Source organism: Polypterus senegalus, chromosome 11 (assembly GCF_016835505.1).
Source record: "Polypterus senegalus isolate Bchr_013 chromosome 11, ASM1683550v1, whole genome shotgun sequence".
NCBI classification, from domain to species: domain Eukaryota; kingdom Metazoa; phylum Chordata; class Cladistia; order Polypteriformes; family Polypteridae; genus Polypterus; species Polypterus senegalus.
The window spans coordinates 76,508,670-76,530,749 of record NC_053164.1 but is presented as its reverse complement, the minus strand read 5'-3'; the positions used below and the strand labels follow the sequence as shown (position 1 = coordinate 76,530,749).

General features: G+C 40.4%; 1 long non-coding RNA gene across 1 annotated transcript; it reads left to right on the top strand.

Annotated features, from left to right (window-relative positions):
* Window positions 1-3,743: 3,743 nt before the first annotated feature.
* On the top strand, window positions 3,744-16,001 carry LOC120539786. The gene is made up of 3 exons (XR_005635680.1): window positions 3,744-3,871; window positions 5,595-5,656; window positions 14,713-16,001. It is a non-coding gene; the product is annotated as an uncharacterized LOC120539786 (long non-coding RNA).
* The last annotated feature ends 6,079 nt before the right edge of the window (window positions 16,002-22,080 follow it).

The window sequence follows — 22,080 nt, the reverse complement described above, 5'->3', positions numbered from 1 at the left end:
TCTTCCTTCCTTAGCAATTATGCGTCTTGCTTGCCATGGTCTTAGTGAATTATATATATATATATATATATATATATATATATATATATATAAATCACTGCACTGACCAAAATTACGTCCACCAACGCATGTATCTGGGCTCCGACTGACGCTTATGAACGCTCTCAGGTGTTTGTTTACAATCGCACAAGTGGATACATGTGACCACATTCGGGTCGTAACGCAAGATGTTGGTTGTAAATCACAACAAAAATTTTGGTCGTAAATCAAGTTGTTCATATGTCAAGGGTCGACTGTACTTCGATTAGTGTGAAGCTGCCTGTTGTTGGAGACAGCTTAAAAGCCCATCACCTTCTTTCTTTCTTTCTTCATTCTCTTTAACCTCCATTCTTCTCCTTCTCTGCCATGCAGGTTCCTTTATTCTGCCTGAATGGGTGCAGATGTGACTCACCGCCCACTCCGAGGTGTGAATGAGGAACCTGCCTGAACCGCTCACATTTGCACACGAGTGAGCAATCAGCTAAGCACCACAATCGGATTTGAAAGCTTCCTTCTGAGGTTGCTACATGCAGAGCTGACTACGTGAGGTGCGCTTGGTACTTGGAGGAAGTTGGACAAGTTGTCCTTTAAGATTGTTGGAATTGCAGGAATCCCAATGGTGCATAAGAAGGACAGCAGAGTATGTTGTGGTGGAAATTGCACCGAGGAATTCATGAGCTGCCAGAACAAGGATTGGAGGGGATGTATTTTTCTGATTTATCCCTTAGTGCATACCGTAGTGAGGATAAATATGATGAACTTTAGATATTTTGAGTTTTGGAAGATGTCTGCAAAGATGGTGACTGGAAAAAGGAGTAGGACTGTGGATTGTTGGTGCGTTTTTGATCTTGACTCTTCTAGCAGCCTGGACAAGGGTGGATAGAACTCTTCTCTTTTTATTTCCTCATAAAAAAATTCTCATAAGCTAACTGTAAATTGTTGATGAGCTTTCCAGTGTATTTATTCACAGAACTCCCTTTATTTCATCTTCTGAGAAGAACTGATTTCTTCACATTCCCTTGTTTTTAATAAGGAACTGTTTATTTTGTTAACATCATGTCAGTCTCTCTCTTAATAATGAAAGTGTTGTAGACTTGCTTCATTTCACTTCAAGAACTGTAAGTATACCTTCCAAGTGCTCCGAAATTAAAGCCAACCCGACAGATGAAGTTAATGAAAACAAAATTAATTTAGTACTAACTGCCTCCTCCTGGTCAGGCCTGATGCTGAATGCTCCTGAAATGTAAAACCCAATTATACAGGCAGATGATTTCTGGAGAGGCTTTCACAAATGAACCACAGGAATGGAGAGCCATACAAAAGTAACCAGGGGCTTTGTTACAACTGCTTAGCCCCCCTGTTGTGGCAGTTTGATACTCAAAATTGTTTGAAGCACAGATAATGTAACACTTTGCAGGTTGGCTGCTCTGCCATCAAAAGCTCATGCAGCTCTGTCTGACTATGAAGCTCATCTGCCCAAAGTTCACCTGCAGCCTTCATTTCCATCTTTGTCTCTTGCATTTTGTGACGAGTGTTACAAGTTGTTTTTTTTTTTTTTCTCTTGTCCCAGTTTTGCTTTTGCTATGTTTGTTTTTTTTTTTTGTTTTGTTAGTATTTCCGTGGGCAGCCGTCTTTCAGATCCTTTGTTGCAGGGCTTCACTATAAGAAGTGACAAATTGATCAAAAGTACATGGATGTGTATTCACATTTTAGCTGTCCTGGGATGTGCAGAATTACACTGAATTAATAGTGTTTTATTTGGGTTTTATGCTATGCTAAACTTTGAAACGTTCATATTTAACAGATTACTAGGAATGCATTTTTTCATTAAAAAGTCATTGTGAAAATTAGACCTCTTATTACACTGCCAGATGCTGAAAACACTTAACACTTGTTTTTTGTTGAATAGGTTACTGTAATGCTCTCTTAACTGGACTACCTAAGAAAGACATCAATCAATTGCAGCTAATTCAGAATGCAGCAGGAAAAATCTTAAACAGAAAAAGTAAATTTGAACACAACACCAGTACTAGCATTGTTACATTGGTTACCTGTGTCATTTAGCGCTGACTTTAAAATACTACTAATGGTGTTTAAAGCCTTTGCTATATTGTGCAATGCCTGTCACCCCTACACTCCAAGTCATAACCTTAGATCTTCTAATGGTGGTCTGCTTGTCATTCCAAGAGCCAAACTCAAATGAAGTGATGAGGCTGCCATTTGCTCGTACACACCAAAGGTCTGGAATACTGTGCCAAAAGAGTTACGCCAGGCTAACACCGTGAATCATTTTAAAAAAAAAAAACTGAAAACACCTTTTTAAATTTCACTTTTTCATGGCTACATTTTACTAGACTAGATATGCATAGAATTATCATATTCTTCATGGATTTGCAATCAGTACTGTTCTCTACTTCTCTCTGTTTTCTTCTCTGCTTGTTCTCTGCACCACCGCCTGATCAAAGTCCTGTTCAGCCACCAGTGATGTCTGAATGAAAGCGGATACCCCAACTGTCGACGAGACCCATTGCATTGAAACCCCAAGGATGAAACTTAAGAAACAACAAGGAATGACTTAAATACATCATATTAGGTGGTATGCCCGTGTTTGGGGTTCTGGGTGGTCTTAGGAACCCTGCAAATTTTTTTTTCTTCCAGTTTATTTTGAATTTTTTTTCTATCATCAGGGTCATCTTTAGAGACTTAAATAAACAATTCTGTACATAAGTACTCAACTTCTCTATTAATTTTATATCTGTCTCATTTAATTATGCATTTTTGTATGTAATTTATTTATTGCTATTCTCATCTAATTTTAATTTGTTTTTCTTTTCTTGTAACTAATCCTGTTAGGCACTTTGAGTGACGTCCCGTGCATACAACTGAATGTTGTAGTAGATATGCAGCCGTTTACAAGAAGCCATCCACATAACTCATGGCAGCCTACATACTGCAAACTGCAAATTATGAAAAACAGTCCAAGTGAACAGCCCTTTGCAAAAGTAATAAATCTGTCCTACCATAAACCATAAATGTCCAGTGTAGAATGGTGGTGACAGGAAAGCACTTGGTGTGACAACAACACCAAATGGACAATCCACACTAACAGTTCCCAGGATGTAACAAAGAACATAAATCCCCAAAAGAACTGTAAGCCTTAGTAGACTGATGAAGCTGTAATCCAAGAAAAAGATGGAAAATGGTTTGCAGAAGCTGTAATATCTAAATGTACAGCGAGATAGCTTCTCCATCAAAACTGGCGTCCTTCGAAATCTTGCACCTTAGCAGGCAGCCTGCAGTTGTACAAACAGGAGCTCCACCAGGGGAATGTTGCCATCCAGTTTGTGAGAGGAATATATGACACCCATTGTCCCAAGTAAAAGTCTAAGAATTAAAATGTGGAATTTTACGTTTCATGTTATTCATCAGGTTTAATGGCACATGTCACTGTATAACTAAAATATTTGATCTTCATGTTATTACAGACCACTGCAACAAGTTAAGTTTAGCTTTGTCAGAAATCAAGTGTTCCAAACATGGCTGGTTGACAATGAAAGGAGTTAACACCACACCAGTTAAGTGTCCCACCTAAGAACTTCAGCAAACTGAACAAACGTAATCTGTGAGGCGCATGGCCACCATGACGTTTTTCAGTGGACTGCAGAAGAAGTCCCATATGACGGGGTGGAAGGCGCCGCTAACAAGCAAACTTCCGTGGATGTTAATTTAAAAATTTCTTCTACCTGGAGTTGCGAAGAAATAACAAAAACTGCACTGTATTCCTTGGGATATTGTTAAAGCTGGAAATTTTGAGATTGAACTTCAATGCTCAGTAAGTAGCCAGCCAAAGATGGAACAATAATCAGTGAATTGAATTCAAAAGGCCTTCATTGTTGATATTGTGTGTGTTTTTAATGATGATTGCTGTTTCCTGTGGATATCTGCACTGGGTTATATCTGTAGAGCCAGCAGAGAAAATGGCCATGGAGAACTTTTGTTTTTTTGCTTTCATTTTGACTAATAGAGGGCCGCCTACAGTGCCCTCCATAATGTTTGGAACGAAGCTCCATTTCTTCTTGATCTGCTGCACAGTTTCAAATTACAAATCAATCAATTCAGATGTGATTAATGTGCACATAGCAAACTTTCTTTTAAGGGTATTTGCATACATTTTGGTCACACCATGTAGAAATGACAGCACTTTTCATACACAGTCCTCTCATTTCAGTGCCCCATTATGTTTGTGTATTAAAGCAGTCGTGTTTAGTAATTTGCTGCATATCCCCAGCATTCAATGACTGCTTGAAGTCTGCGATTCATAGACCTCACCAGGTGCTGAGGATCTTCTCTGGTTGTCCTCCGTAAGGCATCTTATGCAGCCGTCTTCAGCTCCTGACTGTTTGGGGGGCTTGTCCCCTTATGTTTTCTCTTGAGGATATGGAAGGCCTGCTTAATTGGATTGAAATCGGCTGACTAGCTGTACAGGAATTTTCCGTGGTGAGCTGCGTTTAAATATCCTCCATTGAAGCTCAGAGAGATGGCAGCTGCATACCAGAATGTGCTGAAATAATGCGCTTGGCCTCTTTATCGTATTCTCATATCTTTGCCTGTTTTTGTGTGTGTTTGCGTTACATACTGTGCAAGAGATGACTTTAGATGACATCCTGTTTATGTGTACGTCTATATGTTGTTGTTATTGTTGACTGCAAAAAAATAAAAACAGGATTAGCCACGTGTTAGTAATGAAGGCAATTAATTAATTATTTTGGAGCAGTCATTTAAATCTAAAGCCTCGGGTTTTTGACCTACACGACAGTTTTTTATTTGTTCTCTTCACATAGCAGTGCAGCCCTTGCATCTCCCATGCTGAAGCCCCCTCGGCCCACCTCTCTAGATGTGTGAATCACTCAAGCCCATTTCACGAGGCCTTTGTAATTGTAAGCCTTTTTCAATCATTCATACAATGCCAACTCAAAATGTGGCACTATAGTTTCCAATTTAGACATTGTGATTTAATTAATCACGACTAATAGCAGTCTCCAGTGTGAAGGCCATAGAACTGTTAGCTACAATCGAAGCCCATGAGACCCCTGATGTGCACAGGGCCCTGCCTGATCAAACTGTAATTGAAAGCATTTTATTTATTTATTTATTTATTTTTTCAATAGAATTCAGTCTTTCACTTCAAAATTGGTAGCAAGAAATACAATTTCTAAATCTCCAATATTATTACATTTCACTTTCTCAATTGGCTCTGTCCTGTGCAGTAATATTTGAAAATGGCATCTCGTCCACCTGCCACTTCTGTCATATTTACTGTGCATCTTCCATTGCTGTAGACCTCAGATACCAATGCTGTCAAAAAACTTTTGTAACAAATTCTATTTTTTATGTCCTAAGCATTTTTTTTTCTCCCTTCTGTAATTGTTGATAAAACCTGTGCAATACTAAGAGTGCATCTTCTATAGGAGCGCATGACAACATTGTCCTTTAATTCAAAATTCTTCTTGTTTCTCCCTCATATTTCTGAATTTTGTTACTTTTTTTTGTTACAGCTTTTCCTGAGCTCAAGCAGATGTTGCTGAGATTGGTGCCCACTCCCCCTGGACCCCAGCCGGTGAGTGGCTTCAGTAAATGCTGTAGTAAGATGGATTTTGATGATGTATATCTGTTCTATTCTAGCTGGGAATGTCCACCACAAGCACACTTCTTCTGGCTGTCCTCTAATGTCCCCTTGTCAGATTTTGGTTTTCTTTACCTTCTGTAATGCAGCTCCTCACAATTCTGATTCTTTGCCTGCTTTTTTGGAATGTCTATATTATTGAAAAACAAAGCCTCATGAGCAGATGATGCCCAGCTTTCTTTGAAAATCCCCCCTTTTATTTACCTGGACCACAGTTAAGCTCGCATCCAGTTGCAGGGTCATCAATATAAAACTGTGTGGCATCTAGCGGGGTAATGAAGTTTGATTGTAATATTAGCTCCTCATCCATGGTTTCATTACCACTTGAGTTGCTTTTTGTGCAGCTTTATGGATCTCCTAACACCAAAGCCATTAAAGATGTAATCCTGCCTGTTGCAAATACAGTGTCAAAAAAGTATGTGAACCCTTTGGAAAGAAACATATTTATATATAAATTTGTCTTAAAATATAGTCTGAACTTCATCTAAGCTATAATAATGAACCCACAGTCTTGTTTAATTAATAACACACACATTTTTGCATTATTCTTGTATGTATTAAATACATCATTCAACCATTCAGAGTGTAGGCCAGAAAAACCATGTGAAGCCCTAGGCTGGTGACAGCAACAAAAGCTAAGTGGAGTCCAATCAATGGAATGAGACTGGAGGTGTGCTGTAGAGATACTTTTACCTAAAAAATGATTCAAACATTTAGAATTTGTTATTCATAAGAAGTATATACTGAAGTATGCCTTGCAAAAAAGAGATCTTGAAAGATCAACAATCAAGAATTCTTGATTTGCTGCAAAGGGTTACATGTCAGGTTGCTGGAGATTTTCTAAATTTATTATTGCTTTTTGGCTTGCTTGGATCTCAAGCTTTATTCATTTTTATATACACTTCATTTAGAGTTTCATTTCTTTCTGTCACCAGTTTTGTTTTCTTCCAATGGCGTCATGTTGATTTCTGTTGTTCCTGGTAGGGGCGTGGCCTCAGAGGTCTTGACCCTGATAATCACAAATCACTTCCTCATCAAACTTAAAAGGTTTCCAAGACACTTCTTTGTCATTTAAATTCTTGATTTTTTTTTGGCTTTTTCTTTTTTGACTTGATTTTGCCTTGTGTTCGTGGCATTGGTATTTGTTATTTTGATCTTATTATTCTGACCTTTGCTTCGTCTTTTGACTACATCTTCTTCTCTCAGTTCTCTTCAATCTCTGTTGCCCTCTTGGCATAATATATATAGTGTGAATGTAAACATTTCTAAGTCCAAAGAGAGACAAACTGTGTATAAATGGTGAATACTGAGTGATGCGGGTATATTTTCCATAGAAGTGGGTACACAACCAAGTGACTCGAAACACACAATAATGAAGTAAAAAAGAACCCTAGAGTAAAAGCTAAAGACTTGAAGGAACTGATGGAACAGGTTAACATCTCTATCTATCAGTTTACCATATGCAAAACACTGAACAGGCACACAATGTCCATGGCAGGGCATCAAGTAGGAAGGCACTACTCTCCACAAAAAAATAAAAAATGGTCCTGCATGCTTAAAGTTCCTTAAAATTCCGCAACACTACGGGGAAAATATTTTGTACATTTACAAAACGAAGGTTGAATTGTTCAGAAAGAACATGCAGCAGTACACCGGATGGTTGAAAACTGAAATAATGGATCCTGGTCTGATGAATCTCGATTTCTACTGAGTCACACACATGGTTGAGTCAGAAATGGGTGCCAACATGTGATGTGAAATTTTGCATACAAGTTGATAAATATTTTGTATGTCTTTATTTGTAACTTAGGCAAAGTAATGTAATATTAGTGTTACATTATAGATAATAACAGCAATGGTTTGATGGTTTAAGAACCCCTTCCCCCTTTTAGGACTGAGTCTGTTTGTAATTTTACGACAGGGTTGGTAGAAAGTGTCTCAAACAAGTTTGGCTAATATTTCTCTGCTAAAGTCTCTCAGTCAACCCCCACAGGAAAGCCAGGCTGCCTAACTGCCAAGCTTTAAATAACATATGGTTTGGAGGGCAGGTGTGAAGGTGTTCTATTCCCCCATTGGTCTGAAGTATGGCTTTTTGGAATTGGCTTGTATCAGAAGCCTTTAAGTACCACAATGCCATATTGGCTCTAGGGGTTGGACAGAAAAAGTATAAATTTGCTTGCTTTACCTCACCCCCTCTCTCTCTCACTAAACTGATGAAAGATCATCTCAAACCATGAACTGAAAAGGACAACACAATGAAGAGCACAGCTCGGCAGCCATATTGAGACATGCATGTGGCCTGTTCTGAAAAAAGCTGACCAAAAATGATGCCTTAACTAGAGACATTTTGATAAACTAACAAGTCTGTGTGCCGCCTGAAACTACACATCACCATTTATCAGGTTGTATGGTTGCCAATATTCAAATGTTCTTTGCATATTGTTATTATTTTTGAATATTGTCAATAATACATTATGTAAGTTATAACTTAACTCCTGCTTGTCTTTTACTACACCTAATTGCCTGAGGTTATACATGTAGAAGGGAAGGGTGGGAGAAGTTATATGGTACAGTACCTTAAGAAGCAGTGGTAAGTCTGGGAGATTTGAGGCATTCTGACAAAGGCTACATGTTAATAATACAAAAAGGGGAAAGTAGAGTAATATACTGTATTATTCTACCAAGACAAAACACAACAGTATGACTTTGTGCACCCAACCTTCCGTGTCTTCAGTACAGGTTTGTGGTGGTGGTGTAATGGTGGGGGGAATATTTTACTGGCACAGATGGGCCTGTTAATATTAATCAGTTGCCTCTTGAATGCCACAGTCTATTTGAGGATTGCTGCTGACTGTGTGTATCTCTTCATGGCTACAATGTAGTCATCTTCTAATGATAATGTACGTTTGGTGTTGTGGGTCCACAGCTCGTTTAGCAAAGGCCATTTTAAATAAATAATCACCGCCCTCGCGGCAGCTTAGCGAGGGGGTGTTGGGCCATAGCAAGCCACGGGGCGATCAGTGGTGTGGGCATTTCTCACCGAGTGCACAGGTGAGGAACTGCCCACATCCGTGATTGTTCCTGTGGCTAATATGCTGCAGCTGATATGGCCACTCGCATTATAAAAGAAGCGCGAGTTGGTTGGAGAGGGAAGTGAAGGAAAGTAAAGAGAAGGAAACGGAGGTTGGCAGCAGGAAGCAGTAAGGAGAGAGAGAGCAAATCAGTGCAGCAGGAAGCGAGCAAGTGAGTGAAAGCTTGCAGGCAGTTGAAGGCAGCCTGGGTGTTTGGCCAACACCTGGGAGAAGTTGTGGTCGCTCCCGCAGTGTTTGTTTTGAAGGGCGGGAGTGACCGGGAAGGTGCAGTACTCTCCGCGGAAGGTAGCGGGAGTCGGGTCTTGAGACGTGGTGGTCGCAGTGGAATTCCCAAGTCACTGTCAGGGGGAGCCGACCAGAGCCAAGGATTGGTAAGGCAACTGACAAGTAGCAGGAGAAGCAGATATTGTAAAGGTCAGCTGCAAAGAGAGAGCACGTCTCCCTTGTTGCGGGGCCCAGATGGGTGAAGCAAGAGAGACGCTAGTTTTAAAAGAAGGCTCCGGGTTTGTTGTTGGTTTTTAAAGACTGCTTCCATAAGAACGTTTTAACCTCGTTTTTAAAAGATTGTTTTTTGTAGTGGTTTTAACCTTCACATTTTCTTTTATGGATTATTTATTTACAAGACTTTGAAAAGCACTGCACTTTATTTGAACACTGTTTTTGTTGACTGTTTTAATAAAAGCACTGTTGCACTTTTTACCATCCCCTTGCTTAATTTGTTGCCTTCACTGACTAGCTCACTCGCTAACATTATCGACAGTGTAGGGTTCAAGGGCTTCCAAATATCAAATGGGAGTGTGGAGCCAGAACCCACATCGTCACAGTACTATGTCATAAAGCAAAAGTCCTCTCAAACTGGTTTTGTGAACCTGGAAATGAGTTCAGTTTTCTTCCCAGTCACCAGACCTGAGTCCAATAAAAAACCTTTGGGACTTGGTAGAACAGGAGATGAATGTGCAACCGACACACACCACAGTCTCAAAAGAGTGTTTCCAACATCTTGAGAATTCGTGCCATGAAGATTTGAAGCTGTTTTGAAAACAAAATGAATCCATACCCAGTGTTAGTACAGCATTTATAATGATTTGCTTAGTGAGTGTATAGTGGCTACTTTATTTGGCACACCTAATGTATCTAGTGTGGGGTAGGACCAGCTTTGACCTTCTGAATTGTTTGAGGGATAGATGCAGCCAGCCACTGGGAGTGTTCCTAAGGGGTTTGTGTGCTTCATGCACTTCGACATATGAAGTTCTCACCAAAGGTTTCAAACAGAGAGCAGTTGTGGCTATTCTGGTGTGTTGTGGGGTTCACTTTCTGGGTGAGGTTCGGGTCCACTTGTAGCAGCTGAAGTATGCGCCGATACATTTAAGTCTGTTCTGAGGGATTGTGCTCATATTCCTAATGGTAGTGGCCTGCATAAAAAGTATGGGATCTTATGGAGAGATGGCTTTTCAGTACTATGAAAACAAGAATGATGTCAATTATCTTTGAATAATGGTCGCCTCCGCTCTCCAATACATTCCCAGACACTCTCAGAATCTACGCTGAGGCTCACTGAAGCTGTTCTGAAGGCTCACTGCTTCCAAAGGCCCTGTTTAGATGATTAAGGTAGTAAGAGACACCTTTATTTCAATGTCATCAGCAGACAGACAGACGGACAGACCTCTGGTTTCATGTTGTATGTACAGGAGCACTATTCTTCTTGAAAAGCTTTAAACATAAGTGCGGTGTTTTTCAAGTTAGTTATTCTTTTGACAGTCATGTTATGCATTATTTCACCACAGAAAATGATGTTAAGTGAAGTATTTTTTAAAATGGAGTCTACAGGGTACTGATCTAAACACGAAAAAGGAGTGAAAACATGTGACATCTTCAGTGTGCCTGGCCTTCCAGCTGTACCCAGTACAGTTTTACTGTAAAGAGTGAACATCTGTGTAATTTATTAAAGGATAAGTTTGGAATTCTTCAGATTGAAGTTATTTATTCACAAACATGGTTTATATGAATTTGCCATGCAAAACTGTTTTCTAAAGTTTAGAGTTTTCTTTAAATTTAAAAAAAGCCAGTCCTTGCATTTTATAATGGAACCTATGGGACACAAGGTACCACTGGAAAATTAAAGCAACAAAACTTACTGATGAAGCAGCAAAAGTTTAGAATTTACAAAAAACACCTTCTGTATTTCCAACTGTGGGTGAAAGGTTGTCACAGAAGTGGACAAGCGCTGAGGCAGTGCACACAGCTGAACTTTCTTTTAAAATTTCCTCATTAAATGAAGTGATGGTTGTGGTGTTCTGTGCTCACAGCCATGGTCACCATCTAATACCAGACCCATCGGCAGCTTGTAACCAATGATGGACAAAGGAAACGGAGGACCCAACAACAGTTACAGTGCAAGGAGTTTAAAAGGAAATAATCCAAAGTGCCATTGCGAAGTTCAAATAAATATTCTTTAATAAATAGATCCTTAAAAACAGCGAATGAGTTTGAGAATAAAATATATAAATACATACAGTGGTGTGAAAAACTATTTGCCCCCTTCCTGATTTCTTATTTTTTTGCATGTTTGTCACACAAAATGTTTCTGATCATCAAACACATTTAACCATTAGTCAAATATAACACAAGTAAACACAAAATGCAGTTTTTAAATGATGGTTTTTATTATTTAGGGAGAAAAAATCCAAACCTACATGGCCCTGTGTGAAAAAGTAATTGCCCCTTGTTAAAAATAACCTAACTGCGGTGTATCACACCTGAGTTCAATTTCCGTAGCCACCCCCAGGCCTGATTACTGCCACACCTGTTTCAATCAAGAAATCACTTAAATAGGAGCTGCCTGACACAGGGAAGTAGACCAAAAGCACCTCAAAAGCTAGACATCATGCCAAGATCCAAAGAAATTCAGGAACAAATGAGAACAGAAGTAATTGAGATCTATCAGTCTGGTAAAGGTTATAAAGCCATTTCTAAAGCTTTGGGACTCCAGCGAACCACAGTGAGAGCCATTATCCACAAATGGTAAAAACATGGAACAGTGGTGAACCTTCCCAGGAGTGACCGGCCGACCAAAATTACCCCAAGAGCGCAGAGACGACTCATCCGAGAGGTCACAAAGACCCCAGGACAACGTCTAAAGAACTGCAGGCCTCACTTGCCTCAATTAAGGTCAGTGTTCACGACTCCACCATAAGAAAGAGACTGGGCAAAACGGCCTGCATGGCAGATTTCCAAGACGCAAACCACTGTTAAGCAAAAGAACATTAGGGCTCGTCTCAATTTTGCTAAGAAACATCTCAATGATTGCCAAGACTTTTGGGAAAATACCTTGTGGACTGATGAGACAAAAGTTGAACTTTTGGAAGGCAAATGTCCGTTACATCTGGCGTAAAAGGAACACAGCATTTCAGAAAAAGAACATCATACCAACAGTAAAATATGGTGGTGGTAGTGTGATGGTCTGGGATTGTTTTGCTGCTTCAGGACCTGGAAGGCTTGCTGTGATAGATGGAACCATGAATTCTACTGTCTACCAAAAAATCCTGAAGGAGAATGTCCGCCATCTGTTCGTCAACTCAAGCTGAAGCGATCTTGGGTGCTGCAACAGGACAATGACCCAAAACACACCAGCAAATCCACCTCTGAATGGCTGAAGAAAAACAAAATGAAGACTTTGGAGTGGCCTAGTCAAAGTCCTGACCTGAATCCAATTGAGATGCTATGGCATGACCTTAAAAAGGCGGTTCATGCTAGAAAACCCTCAAATAAAGCTGAATTACAACAATTCTGCAAAGATGAGTGGGACAAAATTCCTCCAGAGCGCTGTAAAAGACTCATTGCAAGTTATCGCAAATGCATGATTGCAGTTATTGCTGCTAAGGGTGGCCCAACCAGTTATTAGGTTCAGGGGGCAATCACTTTTTCACACAGGGCCATGTAGGTTTGGATTTTTTCTCCCTAAATAATAAAACCATCCTTTAAAAACTGCATTTTGTGTTTACTTGTGTTATATTTGACTAATGGTTAAATGTGTTTGATGATCAGAAACATTTTGTGTGACAAACATGCAAAAGAATAAGAAATCAGGAAGGGGGCAAATAGTTTTTCACACCACTGTAAATTTCCAGTTATCCTTATTTTCTTCTTTTGCCAGAGAACTTCCCATCCTTTCTGGTCCTCTTCATCAGTAAATCAGCAGACATAAGACAGCAAGAATCCCAGTCTTCCTGGCTCTCTCCCAGCCACCCTCTAAGATTGCCTCAGAGCCCACTCAACCCCCTGTTGTCTCCACCAGCGACTGCTGGAAAGTCATCTAAGCCCACTCTAATCACGGTCACCACATCCACAGTCCGCTTAGAGCCCCCAATCACCCATCTGCTCTTTCCAGTTATCAAGGTGCCGTAAACTGTTTCCTCCAAGCCGTGTTCCTCGCTGTTATGGAAATTTGTCATTTATTTACACAGTTTATTCCTGCTCATTAATGAGGGCAGACCACCAGATTATTTGAAGGACTCAAGTGAGATTAGGTCTCCTTCTATTATTCATATTTATTCTCTACATATTTTTAATGCACTTCCCTTTATTAAATCATAGTTTCAGTTGGCCTGTTGCCTCAAATTACACAGCACTTGGCACAAGATGCTCAACGTCAGTGCTAATGTTTGCATTGCCCCAGCTGTTTGAATGAAAAATGCAGTGCCCTTTGTCAAAACCTGCTTTACAAAATACCGTTACATTCCAAAAGATGGCACATTGCAAACGTTAATGCGGAAAGCGACCAACAAAGTGTAACTGCCAGAGAAGGAGTCCTGAGCTATGACTGCTCTGTGAGATGGAAGCGTCGTGGCTAAAAGCGGCCACCCTGAGCCCTTTGTAGACTTGGAGACACACGCGGCTGAATTTGTGACCCTGCCAATCTGTATGAAGCTGTTGCCAACAGGACTGGTGAGACATCACTTATAAACACTCAACCGCGCAGTATGTGTCGTACGCCTTTAGCTCCACGATATTCACTTTCAATTTCTTGTTATATATTTCTCTTCACAGCTTGGACTGTTTGCTCAGGTCTACAAATATGTAATATTTCAATATAACAACAAACTGCTATAATAATTGTTGCAACATAATTGAATGCATAAATTAAATCAAACCCTTTGTGCACTTTGTCTTTCTAGTCCAAGCCAGATTTCTCACTCCATACACAGCCAGTTATCAATGGAGAAGCTGCAGTTTAATTACTGGCTGTATGATGTTTAGGTGTTCTCCTTGGGTTCTTGGGGTTTATCCCAAGGTCTCTAATTTCCTTTTCTACTCCAATAAAGTGCAGGATGTGTCGTCTGATGGAGCCCCAGCTCCTGCCCTGTGTCCATTTATCCCCTTAACATCGAATTGAGTGTGCAAAAAAAAACCAAATAAATTGCCGGGTTTGTGAAAAGACACCTTGTAGCTTCACTGCTGGGTCTACCAGTTGCATGGACACCAATAAAAGACTCCACCATAGGCGATGAGCAGGCAGGAATTTGAAACCCAGTCTTGTGGAGCAGGGAGGCAGCAATATGAAGCACTGTGCCAGCCCAGCCTAGTTGTAGTTTTATTATTTGAAAAATATACTGCTGAGATCTTCACTATGCCTCGCAAAATTGAAAAATACACTGTGTTTTGAAAAATATTTTATTGGTGTACTTCATGTCCCATCTATTTGCAGCATTTCCCAGCATCTGATATATTTATATTTTTTAACTGCTTTATATTTCATAGCTTTTTTGTAGGAACAACCTCCCCTCATAGCACCCCCTCCTCCCTTCAAACTCCAGATGGCCCGAAAAGCCATTCTTCATTTTCAGTCTGATATAAATAATCCCTTCTGTTGAGTCACAAAATGTTTGCTTTGCTTTGCAGGTGCGGAGCCCCACTGAATGAAGGATAATCAGGTGGAATCGAGGCCTCTGCTCTCACCGCCATCGCCCGTCTGTGTCTGTCAAAACTCAGATATACGGCACGTGCTCGGTCACAATATCAGCTAAAGCGGTTCAGGCTCATCGAGAACTGCTGCACGTCTTCATGTAAAGTGCTATATGAAAACAAAAGACCACCAAATGTGATTTGCTGGTGCTGAGGTCAGCAATGTACAGTAGCACACATTTAGTGTAAAGAAGCCGTGCGTTCTCAAGACACTCGGGTGTGAACTCACAGAAAGCCTTTCAAAAGCGGCCTGGACACAGTTAGCTAAAAATCATGGAGGAGGAGCCCCCCCAGTGTTAACACTTCAGAGTGCAGAATATGAAGGTGCAGCATTTGTCAGGGATGGGGTAGTGGACATGTTTAAAGACACTTGCACTTAAAAGCACACTGTGGCCATCTTTTGTAACATTAAAAAGCAGCAGCAGTGTTAGGGGTTGCATGAAGTAAAGATGACCCCTTTCCAAACAAAAAATAAAATCGACAGCCTAAGGCACTCACAGCAAACAATGAGAAGGGTCTTATGAATATTTACATATATCTCTTTGAGGGTATTCATCCAAAGCAGGGTTCTTCAAATGCAATTCTGGGGGCCACAATGGCTCCAGATTTCTGCCCCACCTATGCAGGTACAAAAACATTCTAAAGCCTCACACATTACAGACCCTGAAAAGTAAAGAATATGGAAGCAGGAAGGGGTGATCTGAGACAATGACTTAGACTGGGACTTAAACAGCTGAATCTAAAAGGGTTCTTCTGTGGTGCACATGTAGACGTTTACCAACAACGACAAGAAGTATGCATGGTGGCATCCAACAAGAGCACTATGTAACAGTGTCTTCTGATCAATAGCAGGGCGCGATTGTGAAGTTCATTTGGATCAAGCAGAGTCCCAACAGACCCTTTAAGGTTGCTCTACTGTATTTTCCGACTGCAAACTTTTGAGCTTTCAGAAGGGAAAACCACAGGAACAATGGTCCAAGCGCATACTGTATAAATCAAAAGCAACCATCAAGAACATCTAAACTCCTCATCAAAAAGAAAGCAGAAATCGAAATGCCAACACTGCCCTTTTTGTGCTTTCCCAACTAGTGTCCAACAATGACACATTTATTGTGACCTTCAGTCTTCTTGTGTCAATGAAAGTATGACTATTAAGTCCATCCATCCAGCCATTATCCAACCCACTATATCCTAACTACAGGGTCACGGGGGTCTACTGGAGCCAATCCCAGCCAACACAGGGCACAAGGCAGGAAACAAACCCCAGGCAGGCTGTAGGGCACGCACACGCACACACCCACACACTAAGCACACACTAGGGACAATTTAGAAACGCCAATGCACCTAACCTGCATGTCTTTGGATTGTGGGAGGAATCCGGAGGAAACCCATGCAGACACGGGGAGATCATGCAAATTCCACGGGTCTCCTAACTGCGTGGCAGCAGTGCTACCCACTTTACCACCGCGCCGCCCGACTATTAAGTCACATCTATTAAAGAATCTTCTGTTGCCGCAGTGTTAGTGGCCCATGGAGCACATTCACACTGTGCCAGCTTCATGTCAGAATGGCCAAAACTGAATGAGAAGCATCACGAGGTGACATTGACCAACCAAACCACTCTGTTTTTAGCCTAACCTCTGGCCTTTTTCTCTTCAAGCCTCCTGGAGTTGTCATTTACTGGCCAATCACACAACGTTTGGGGCAGGCTGGCGTCTGAACACAACTGATGATTCAGTTCTTTGAGTTCCTCAGGTGTCTGTTTTTGTGTCCCTTCTATGTTTTGTTGTGTATTTTGGCCATCTGCCTGCAATTTCACTCATCAATTAAGATGGCCTAGTGGGGTTTTTCAATTTACCAGAATACTTGAGCCCTGATTGGACAGCACTTACATGTTTACTGGGTGACCCAGATGTCTGTCCATGAAGCTTTGTACAATAACTTTTTTTTAACTCTTAGTTTCCACCTAAGAGTGAAGTGGATGATAACCGACAAACAGCTGAGCCAACCAGTGAATATGCAGGTGCCGTCCATTAAGTGTTTAAATGTTACTTTGCAGAAACTTCATACATGCAAGATGAATTTAATTAAGGAAAGTGAAATGAATGGAGAAGTTGATTAGAATCCAGTGAGTTGTTACGACGCCACTGTGATTTGTGGTTTAAATAGTTTTACAGACGTTTATAGTATGTTCTGTTTACATACAGTATTTCATGTACAGTAAACAGATTCATGTGAAGATCGTCACATGTACAGAGTGAAGTGATATTCTTACTCGCGTATGCTAATCGACGTGTAAAATATCGCTACAGTGCAGCTCCATTATAAGTGAATAGACCTAACAACCTTACCTCAGTGTGACTTTGTTGAGGACATCAGTCTCCAGACATGTTGGCTGTTGTTTCCAAGGTTGTATTGCAATCTAAGCAGGGTGAGAAACATGAGTTAGTGACAGGTCAGAGGGCTTTGTGGGACAGGAATACACCATTTACACTTTATTTAGAAATAATTTTCAATCCTCCCTCAGTCTCAAAGAAGATGCATTTGAGTTTAAAACTTCTGATAATTCTTAGGTTCCTTTAGTACAATTCTGCACAATTTTGCAGAGTTTTCTAATCGATTAACTGGACAAACGGTAGGAACCAACCCTGAATGTGGCCTCATTTGATTGCAGGGCACGGTTGTGAAGGTCATTTGGAATGAGGCGATTCCAAGGACCCTTTAAGTTTTTTCTATTTTTTGACCGAGAAAATGTTGAACTTTCTGAGGGCAATCCAAAAGAAAAGTCATTTCTCAGAAAAGGGTCTAAGCAGTGTCGCGCACAAGCGCATGGAGAGCAGTTTAAAGACTCAGAACTCATCGCAACAACCCATGCCGAGGGACAGCGGTGGCGCACTAACCTTTCTCTTTTTATCTCATCAGCCAGAACAAGGACTTCCCGCCGTAATAAAGCACGATGTAAATAAAAGACGCCATACTTCCGGGTCCCCGTCTGCACTCTGGTTACGAGATGATGACGTCTATCTTCCGTCATCCATTTCATCATTTCTGTTCAATTTCCTGTCCCCCTGTATAAATGTTCCCCAGTTGATTGTTACTTTGTCCGTTGTGACCATTTGTTGTACTGTGGAGACATTACTCGTTTTTTGTTGCAGTAAACCGGGCGGAAACCCCAAAAGTTTATACTGTTTCATTTGCTTCCTTCACAGCAGGTACTATCCAAATCAAAAGCAGCCATCAAGAAAACCAAAGTTCATCTTTCTAATGTTTCCCCAGCTAGTGGTAGTGTGTTTGAACAACCTTCTGAGGGTGCTGCTATCTTTTATAATAATCAGATCACAAAATGGCCACTATCAAGCATGTTGATGTTGTGACTTTGGGTTTTGTTATTGTGGAAGTCTTTTGGGTGCTTTCTTAATTTGTACTGTTTATTTGTGAGGAGTTTACAAATATTATCCCACTTTAATGGTAACATCATTTCAGTGCCATCTTTGAAGGTGTTTGCCACACTGCTGGCACTGTGTTGTGTTCAGGATCATGGCTGCCTCCGTGTTATTGTCCGTGTGATCCAGAGATGTTTGCTCTTATGATTTCATTGAGTCATCCCTACTTAAGATGGTGGCCCAGTTCCCTCTGCCTCTATGTTTGGATTGAAAAACTCAAACTTCTCCAGTCTTTGTCACATTTCCTTCTGTTGTCAGAAGATTTCGGGGTTTGGATTTTTTGGTTTTGCTTCTGTTCCTCTGATCATTTGGATTTCACTTTTCATTTTTTTTTCTTTTGCCTTGATTCTCGACTTCAAGGTTTTTGACTGTTTGTCTGTTTCTGGACCCTATTTTTTCTCATCCTTTTAAAGTAAAGCCCAACTCCCAGTTGCCATCGAATCTGCTTCTCCGACTCTGCCAGCTTTTAAAAATAAAATGTCCAAAAATTAATTCAAATAAGTTAAGAAAATGGGAAAAAGTGTTCCAGAAAGGCACACCTCCTCAAAATAAGAGTCACTGAGTCACATCTTTGGGATGAGGCAAGAAAACCCACATAGACACAAGAAGGGCATGTTGGGAGGCAGCCCAGCTGCACCTGCCACTGTTAGGAAAGAAAAATAATTAAAGAAAATGCTGAAGGCACTAAGTGCAGTTTTCACTTTAATAACTATAATGGGGAACTTTTCTATAGCACCTTTGCCTGTAAGCTTCATCACAAGCTACTTACTGTATGGCACCATTAGTGGACTGATATGGGAAAAGAGCAGAGGCGCTAATTATTTTCTGCACATTAGACCTGACAGTTTTTTTTTTAACTATTAATTATTAAATAGGATTCTTGTTTTTCTTTTGATTGTTTTCAAAGTGACGAAGAACTTGGTACACTATCCCATAATGAGCAGCAACTTGAGCACATCATTATCATTAAACAGACTTTCTTTTAGTACCAAATGAAAGCTGTGAAAACTCAGCAAATCTCAAGAATTAAGAGGAAAGGGGGAGGAAGAAGGATGAAGACATGAGGGGAGCAAAAGGGCAAGAGGGAGGACATCACACCCTCGGAGTCCTTCTTGCATCTGGCCAGCTTGTTAGTGCTGAAAGAAATTGAAAAATGGCCTCAATAAAAGTAAATTACTCAAACTGTGCAGTGAAAACCAGAGGTAGAAAAAAAGCACCATAGTGCACCTCGGATCTACTGAATTAAAGAGGGTGCTGCTTGTTGCCTCTATTGGAGGAAGATCTGGGTGGTCTGAATGGATATTTGACAGACTTGTGCTTTATGAAACATCCACAGCAGCTGGGGGGGCCATGTGCACACTGAAATTGTTAAGGGGGGACTCAAAGGAGTCATTCAGGTGGATAAAAATGCTAGCCGTGGATTAGTGCTCAGTCCTGGGGGGGCCGCAGTGTCTGCAAGTTTTCTTAATTAGAAGCCAGTTATTGCAGGAACAGTTTTGTGCTCCTTTTTCATTAACTTGCTTGTTTGTCATTATACAGTACATTTTTGCAGATTTGTTTTAATTTTTTTCCTTGACGTTTTGGTTCATTTAAGGGTTTTGAAGGTTGCCGAATTTCCTTGTAATGAAAATATGTTTATTTAATGTCACTAAATATCTCAACATCTTTAATGCAACACCATTTTGTTTTTGTCATGGATGCCATCATTTTGTGCACTACTGTTGTGGCATTGCTGAGGCAGATCTGTGGTTATCCTGTCATTCGGGGTCAAGGTGATAACAGGAATATCCGTACACCTCCTGGTCTCTGAGTTTGTGGACAGAAAGCTCCATTGTTACTCCATCCATCCATCCATTTTCCAACACAGGGTCACAGGGGTCTGCTGGAGCCAATCCCAGCCAATCCTGGGCAGGGTGCCGACCCACCGCAGCATACACTAGGGCCAATTTAGAATTGCCAATCCACCTAACCTGCATGTCTTTGGACTGTGGGAGGAAACCGGAGCGCAGACACGGGGAGAACATGCAAACTCCACGCAGGGAGGACCCAGGAAACGAACCCTAAGTCCTAATAGTAGATAAAGAGAAATCAGTTAAACAAATGAGACAATAATATTATACTTGGTCATTTATTTATTAAGGAAAATGATCAAATATTACATATTTGTGAGTGGCAAAAGTATGTGAACCTCTAGGATTAGCAGTTAGTTTGAAGGTGAAATTCGAGTCGGGTGTTTTCAATCAATGGGATGACAATCAGGTGTGAGTGGGCACCCTGTTTTATTTAAAGAACAGGGATCTATCAAAGTCTGCTCTTCACAACACGTTTGTGGAAGTGTATCATGGCACGAACAAAAGAGATTTCTGAGGACCTCAGAAAAAGAGTTGTTGATGTTCTTCAGGCTGGAAAAGGTTACAAAACCATCTCTAAAGAGTTTGGACTCCACCAATCCACAGTCAGACAGATTGTGTACAAATGGAGGAAATTCAAGACCATTGTTACCCTCCCCAGGAGTGGTCAACCAACAAAGATCACTCCAAGAGCAAGGTGTGTAATAGTCAGCGAGGTCACAAAGGATCCCAGGGTAACTTCTAAGCAACTGAAGGCCTCTCTCACATTGGCTAATGTTCATGTTCATGAATCCACCATCAGGAGAACACTGAACAACAATGGTGTGCATGGCTGGGTTGCAAGGAGAAAGCCACTGCTCTCCAAAAAAAAAATTGCTGCTCATCTACAGTTTGCTAAAGATCACGTGGACAAACCAGAAGACTATTGGAAGAATGTTTTGTGGACGGACAAGACCAAAATAGCACTTTTTGGTTTAAATAAAAAGCTTTATGTTTGGAGCAACAATTAATTCTGAATTATATCAGAGAATTCTAAAGGAAAATGTCAGGACATCTGTCCATGAACTGAATCTCAAGAGAAGGTGGGTCACAACGACCCTAAGCACACAAGTCGTTCTACCAAAGAATGGTTAAATAAGACTAAATTTAATGTTTTTGAATGGCCAAGTTAAAGTCCTGACCTTAATCCAATCGAATGTTGTGGACTGAAGCGAGCAGTTAATGTTAGGAAACCCACCAACATCCCAGAGTTGAAGCTGTTCTGTATGGAGGAATGGGCTAAAATTCCTCCAAGCCGGTGTGTCGGAATGAGTAAAAGTTACCTGAAACGTTTAGTTGCAGTTATTGCTGCAAAGGGGGAATCGCACCAGATACTGAAAGCAAAGGTTCACAAACATTTGCCACTCACAAATATGTAATATTCGATCATTTTCCTTAATAAATAAATGACCAAGTATAATATTTTTGTCTCATTTGTTTAACTGGTTTGTCTTTACTTTTAGGACTTGAGTGAAAATCTGATAATGTTTTAGGTCATATTTATGAAGAAATATAGAAAATTCTAAAGGGTTCACAAACTTTCAAGCACAGCTATAACTTGGTTCCACTTACACTTGTTTATGTTCCTAAAGTTCATCTATTTATTTTTTAATATTTGGGAAGAAATGAAAATCAAAAAGTGTAAGAAAAATAAATACTTATATGCTCCTAACCAACAATCATTTGGATGGTATCCTTAAAAAGAAAAAAAAATCTGCATTTTAAAAATGTCTTGACATGGAGAAAGGAACTCCACTATCATGTTCTGCTATCAACAACTACTGACTTCTAACTGGGGCTAGGAGAGAAACCATCAGCTACTGTGACTCCACAGATCCCATATTAGACTAACCCTGGAATCTTTTTAAAGGTGACTGATTTATTTATTGCTTTTTCTACTTCATGATCAAGTCATTAAATCATAAGTGGAAGTAACCCTAATTAGACTTCCTTCTCAGCTCCTGGCTAATTTT